Source organism: Engystomops pustulosus, chromosome 1, assembly GCF_040894005.1.
Source record: "Engystomops pustulosus chromosome 1, aEngPut4.maternal, whole genome shotgun sequence".
Taxonomy (NCBI): Eukaryota; Metazoa; Chordata; class Amphibia; order Anura; family Leptodactylidae; genus Engystomops; species Engystomops pustulosus.
Genome location: NC_092411.1, coordinates 8,614,577 through 8,622,015, shown reverse-complemented (window position 1 = coordinate 8,622,015; position 7,439 = coordinate 8,614,577).

Genomic DNA, 7,439 nt, shown 5'->3' with positions numbered 1-7,439 from the left:
CCAATGTCTTGTAATCTCGGGATATGTAACTGCTACATATATTATTCACATTCTCTATTTTTGATCTTGAAATTCATGAAAAAATAATTACAAGTTGTCTTCCATTTCTCATAGTTTTTATTAGAATGTGGGAGTGATTATGTTTCCTTTATTGTAATGCACCACTAGCCTTTTTGGAAACACATGTATTAAGTTAATGGAGGCGCGTGTCAGCTGCCTGACCTTTCCGTATCATTGGTGTAATGGATGAGATATCTGATCAATGAACCTGCTGTCAATATGGACTCTGCAGCCCTTCATTATATGTGACCTGGCTGCAAAGGAACTGAAATCACTCACCTTTTTTCTATTCTTTTTCAAGTAGAAAGATAAAAATTTTAAAATTAAAATTCAATATTTTCTAACTCATACATTGCTGTAAATAAGCTAAAACAAAATACAGATATAGAGTTTGATACTTAAATAATAAATGATAAACCAGGGACACTTACTCATAGATCCAGGCACCAGGACTATGGTATCTCCTTATTTTTATTTTTTTTATCACTGGCCTCCTTACCTCTAAAATCAACCTTTAAAAGTATATTATTGAGCCTGAGAGGTTGTGGGGGGGGGGGGGGGGGTTCCAGAGCCCCAAAGTGATATATTTTCTCTGGCCGTTACAATGAGCACAGCAGATCTCCCCTCCCCCTGCACTTCCTGCTGCTGCTAGATTACACAGGCTGAGACTCATTAGCATAATTTTACAAGTTTATGGAGTAAGTGCCCCTTGTTTATCATGATGGATTTTTATGGTAGATTTCCTTTGAAGGGACACTGTCATTAGATTTTACCCTGTTAAACTACTAACCCCCACAATCGGGGCATAAAACATGTTAAATATTGTCCCAACAATCACCAATAATATGTCTTTGTAACAGATAAAGAGATACAATGTGCCGGAGCACTGAGGTGCAGTTAATTAAGAACAGTTTTATAACAATTGTCCATTGAGCTCTGAACCTGTAGTTTCTTAAGAAATGCCTAGAGAGATCTGAACCTGAAGTTTCATAAGGAACACCCACTGAGCTCTGGACCTCCAGAAATTCCCACTGAGCTCTGAACCAACAATTTTATAAGAATCACCCTGTTAGGGTTGGGTAACACAGAAGTCAGGGTATAGTGTGCCCTGAGCTTGCCCCAACCTCTGTCCCTTCCTATAGCCCCCCCACGCTAAACCGTGGGGCGACTACTTGAAGACTCGAAATACACTGATAAGTGTGGGAAGGGAAACACAGACAGACTGACAAACATAAAACACAAAAGAATGGTAAACTAGCCGGAGTAACAACGAGAGGGTACGTCAAGAGCAAAATAAGTAGGCAAAGAGTCAATGTCAAAAACTAGCCGAGGTCACAACAATACAGATACAAATACAGAGTAAATCAACCTAATGCTGAGAGCGAGTGGAGAAGGGAATTCAAACACTGGCACAGGTGACTAGTGAGGCTGCAATTTATGCAGCCAGAACACCCCCTCCAGAACCTGATAGGAGCTGGACAGCTTCTGGGAATTAACCCCTCATGGTGCAGAACAACCAGGCACCAAGCAGAGGTAGAACAAGTCCCAGCAGTTCCAAACACAACTCCTAGACAGCGCGAGATCTTAGCAGCCACTGCCCGGGACGAGAGGTCGAGTTTGCGCGGATACGCACCGGGGGTCGGGGAACGCTGCTGGCACCAGCAGAAGAACCAGAAGTCCCAGCATTCTCCCTAACAACCCTGACACACCCACTTCGGTATAAACAAATTGTTCCATAAGCAATGCCCACTGAGCCCTGAACTTGCAGTTTCATAAGCAATGCCAAATGAGCACTGAACCTATAGTTTCATAAGAAATGCCCACTGAGATCCGAACCTATATTTTTATAAGCATCACTCATTGAGCATTGAACCTGCAGTTTTATAAGCAATGCCCACTGAGCACTGAACCTGTAGTTTCATAAGTATTGCCTAAAAAGCTCTGAACCTGCATTATTATAAGGAACACTTACTGAGCTCTGAACCTGTGGTTTCATAAGGAACGCCCACTGAGCACTGAACCTGCAGTTTCATAAACAATGGTCACTGAGCACTGAACCTGTAGTTTCATAAGGATTGCCCACTGAGCTTTGGACCTTCATTTTCCACTGAGCTCTGAACTAGCAGTTGCACAAACAAAATGTCAAATAAATCAAATCTACAAAATAAAAGGTGAATACAAAAACAACTAGAAAAATCATAAAAAACAGCCACCTCCGCAGATTTGTAAAGAAATTTTTCATTATAACAAAGACAGACAATTTTCCGGTCCTTCCATAAATATTTACATTCATTCCCCATGAGAAACCACCAAGTTTAAATTATTATAGTCTCATCTAATCCCAAATCATCTATTCCTGTAGGGAAAAAAAAAGTTATCAACGCATAAATTGTAGGATATATATAGGACCATCCGATCTTCTCTCATAAATCTGTCAGGGAATGATCAATGCTCGTCTCTTCTCTTTTTGTATAATTGGAACATTACAGAAAATTTTTGCAGTGGAATTCCAAGATTTTTGATTTTAGTATTTTTTAGTACTGTATAATTTTATTTTATTTTTTTTCATAAGAAATAACCACTGAGCACTGAACCTGTAGCTTCATAAGCAATGCCCACTGAGCACTGAACCTGTCGTTTCATTAGCAATGCTCACTGAGCACTGAATCTTTAGTTTCATAAGCAATGACCACTGAGCACGGAACCAGTAATTTCATGAGCTATGAGCACTGAACCTGGAGTTTCATAAGCAATGCCCACTGAGCACTGAATCTTTAGTTTCATAAGCAATGCCCACTGAGCACTGAATCTTTAGTTTCATAAGCAATGCCCACTGAGCACTGAATCTTTAGTTTCATAAGCAATGCCCACTGAGCACTGAACCTGTAGTTTCATAAGCAATGCCCACTGAGCACTGAACCTGTAGTTTCATAAGCAATGCCCACTGAGCACTGAACCTGTAGTTTCATAAGCAATAACCACTGAGCACTGAACCTGGAGTTTCATAAGCAATGTCTGAGCTGAGCTTTGGACCTTCATGTTTATAAGACATTTCCACTGAGCTCTGAACCACCAGTTGCACAAACAAAATGTCCAATAAATCAAATCTACAAAATTAAGAATGAATACAGAAAACAACTAGATAAATCATAAAAACAGCCACCTCCAAAGATCTGTACAGAAAAGACAGACAATTTTTTGCTCCTTCCATAAATATTTACATTCATTCCCCATGAGTAACCGCCATGTTTAAATTATTTTAGTCCGATCTAATCCCAAATCATCCAAAATTATGTGACTTCATTTTTTATTTCCTATAGGGAAAAAAAAGTTATTAACGCATAAATTGTAGGATATATATAGAACCATCCAATCTTCTCTCATAAATCTGTCAGGGAATGATCAATGCTCGTCTCTTCTCTTTTTTTATACCGTATATACTCGTGTATAAGCCAAGTTTTTCAGCACAAAAAATGTGCTGAAAAACATCCCCTAAGCTTATACACGAGTCAATATCCAGCTATAAAGAGTAAAAAATACTCAAAAAATAATAAACTTATATACTCACCCTCCGGTGGCCCCCGATGTGCAGCGCTGCTCCGCGCTCGTCTTCTCTCTTCTGCTGGGCGCCGGCATGTCTTTCCCACGGGCGGCGCCTAGTATGACGTCAGCAGCGGTGCATCATACTAGGCGCCGGCCGGGAGAGAACAATGGCGGCGCCCAGCAGAAGAAAGAGGACGGACACGGAAGCCTGAGGACAAGGCGCGGACATTGGGGGAGCAGTGCTGCACATCGGGTCCACCGGAGGGTGAGTATATAAGTTAATTTTTTTTTTAATGCTGGGGGCAGGCTGTATACTACTGGGGGCAGGCTGTATACTACTGGGGGGCAGGCTGTATACTACTGGGGGGCAGGCTGTATACTACTGGAGGCAAGCTGTATACTACTGGGGACAAGCTGTATACTACTGGGGACACGCTGTATACTACTGGGGCCAAGCTGTATACTACTAGGGGCTTGCTGTATACTACTGGGGGCAGGCTGTATACTACTGGGGGCTTGCTGTATACTACTGGGGGCAGGCTGTATACTACTGGGGGCTTGCTGTATACTACTGGGGACACGCTGTATACTACTGGGGGCAAGCTGTATACTACTGGGGGCAGGCTGTATACTACTGGGGGCAGGCTGTATACTACTGGGGGCAGGCTGTATACTACTGGAGGCAAGCTGTATACTACTGGGGGCAAGCTGTATACTACTGGGGGCAGGCTTTATACTACTGGAGGCAGGCTGTATACTACTGGGGCAGGCTGTATACTACTGGGGGCTGTGCTGTATACTACTAAGGGCTGTGCTGTATACTACTGGGGGCAAACTGTATACTACTGGGGGCAAACTGTATACTACTGGGGGCAAGCTGTATACTACTGGGGCAGGCTGTATACTACTGGGGGCAGGCTGTATACTACAAAGGGCAGGCTGTATACTACTGGGGGCAGGCTGGGCTGGCTGTATACTATAGGGGACTGGCTGGCTATATACGGGGGGGGGGTCTGTCTATAGTTCAATAGTTTTTCCCAGTTTTTGGTGGTAAAATTAGGGGTCTCAGCTTATATTCGGGTCGGCTTATACTCAAGTATATATGGTAATTGGAATATTACAGAAAATTTGGGCAGTGGAATTCCGGGATTTTTGATTTTAGTATTTTTTCCGTACTGTATAATAATGCAGATAATTAAAACCAGAGTCATTTGTCACCTCCAATGGAATTTAAAGTGAACCAAACTGGAAAGGAGAAATGACAAGTGCTGAATAGTAATGGAAGAATCTTTTCCTATCTCCTCTCGCACGCAGCGGATTTGGCGCAAGGCGCGCATAGTTTTCAATGTGAAATGAGAATATTAGACGACGCCAAGCGTGGAGCCATTTTCTGGGTTCATTCTGCTCTACTTATTCTTCTCCTCAGCTTATTAAGATTCAGGGAGGTTTCCATGGAGTAGTATATATGGAAATCTATAGGATGCAGCTCATGATGGTCTTAGGCTTTTAAAGGGGATTTACCTAAAGGAAAATAACAAATCAGGTTTTTGAATATTTTTTAGAAATATATTTATTTTCAGTGTTTTCTTTTATTGTGGCTTTTTGGAGAAAGTAAATCTTGAAATATTCCAGGTCTCATATCGACTACTAAAGCAAACACAATGGTGCACGTTTACTAAGTGCAGTGTCCTGTGTAGTGGGCAGTGTGTACTATGTGCAGTGTGTACTATGTGCAGGGGGTGTACTATGTGCAGTGTCCTGTGTACTATGTGCAGGGTGTACTATGTGCAGTGTGTACTATGTGCAGTGTCCTGTGTACTATGTGCAGTGTGTACTATGTGCAGTGTGTACTATGTGCAGTGTCCTGTGTACTATGTGCAGGGTGTACTATGTGCAGTGTGTACTATGTGCAGTGTCCTGTGTACTATGTGCAGTGTGTACTATGTGCAGTGTCCTGTGTACTATGTGCAGGGTGTACTATGTGCAGTGTGTACTATGTGCAGTGTCCTGTGTACTATGTGCAGGGTGTACTATGTGCAGTGTGTACTATGTGCAGTGTCCTGTGTACTATGTGCAGTGTGTACTATGTGCAGTGTGTACTATGTGCAGTGTCCTGTGTACTATGTGCAGTGTGTACTATGTGCAATGTCCTGTGTACTATGTGCAGTGTGTACTATGTGCAATGTCCTGTGTACTATGTGCAGTGTGTACTATGTGCAGTGTGTACTATGTGCAAGGTCCTGTGTACTATGTGCAGTGTGCACTATGTGCAGTGTGTACTATGTGCAAGGTCCTGTGTACTATGTGCAGTGTGTACTATGTGCAGTGTGTACTATGTGCAGTGTGTACTATGTGCAAGGTCCTGTGTACTATGTGCAGTGTGTACTATGTGCAGTGTGTGTACAATGTGCAGGGTGTACTATGTGCAGTGTGTGCTATGTGCAGGGTGTGTACTATGTGCAGTGTGTACTATGTGCAGGGTGTACTATGTGCAGGGTGTACTGTGTGCAGTGTGTACTATGTGCAGGGTGTACTATGTGGAGTGTCCTGTGTACTATGTGCGGTGTGTACTATGTGCAGTGTGTACTATGTGGAGTGTCCTGTGTACTATGTGCGCTGTGTACTATGTGCAGTGTCCTGTGTACTATGTGTGGTGTGTACTATGTGCGGTGTGTACTATGTGCAGTGTCCTGTGTACTATGTGCAGTGTGTACTATGTGCAGTGTGTACTGTGGGTTGAGGCGGCTGTATGTAGCGGTGTTACTGGGGGCGAAGCGGTTGTATGTAGCTGTGTTACTGGGGGCGAGGCAGTTGTATGTAGCTGTGTTACTGGGGGCGAGGCGGCTGTATGTAGCTGTGTTATTGGGGACGAGGCGGCTGTATGTAGCTGTGTTACTGGGGGCGAGGCAGCTGTATGTAGCTGTGTTACTGGGGGACGAGGCGGCTGTATGTAGCTGTGTCACTGGGGATGAGGCGGCTGTATGTAGCTGTGTTACTGCTGGGAAAGTGGATAGTGAGCAGGAGGACGTGTATGCACGCTGCATTCAGTGGGGGCCTCCACCAGATTTTACGCCCAGGGGCCCCCACCAACCTTAATCCGGCCCTGGTACTATGTGCAGTGTGTACTATGTGCAGTGTCCTGTGCAGTGTCCTGTACTATATGCAGGGTGCACTATGTGCAGTGTGTACTATGTGCAGTGTCCTGTGCAGTGTCCTGTACTATATGCAGGGTGCACTATGTGCAGTGTGTGTACTATGTGCAGTGTGTACTATGTGCAGTGTCCTGTGAAGTGTCCTCTGCAGTGTGTACTATGTGCAGTGTATACTATGTGCAGGGGGTGTACTATGTGCAGTGTCCTGTTTACTATGTGCAGTGTGTGCACTATGTGCAGGGTGTACTATGTGCAGTGTGTACTATGTGCAGTGTCCTGTGCAGTGTGTACTATGTGCAGTTTGTACTATGTGCAGTTTGTACTATGTGCAGGCTTTGTACTATGTGCAGTGAATACTATGTGCAGTGTCCTGTGCAGTGTCCTGTGCAGTGTGTACTATGTGCAGGGTGTACTATGTGCAGGGTGTGTACTATGTGCAGGGTGTGTACTATGTGCAGGGTGTGTACTATGTGCATGTGTACTATGTGCAGTGTCCTGTGCAGTGTGTACTATGTGCAGTGTGTACTATGTGCAGGGTGTACTATGTGCAGTGTGTACTATGTGCAGTGTCCTGTACTATGTACAGGGTGTACTATGTGCAGTGTGTACTATGTGCAGTGTGTACTATGTGCAGTGTCCTGTGCAGTGTGTACTATGTGCAGTGTCCTGTACTATATGCAGGGT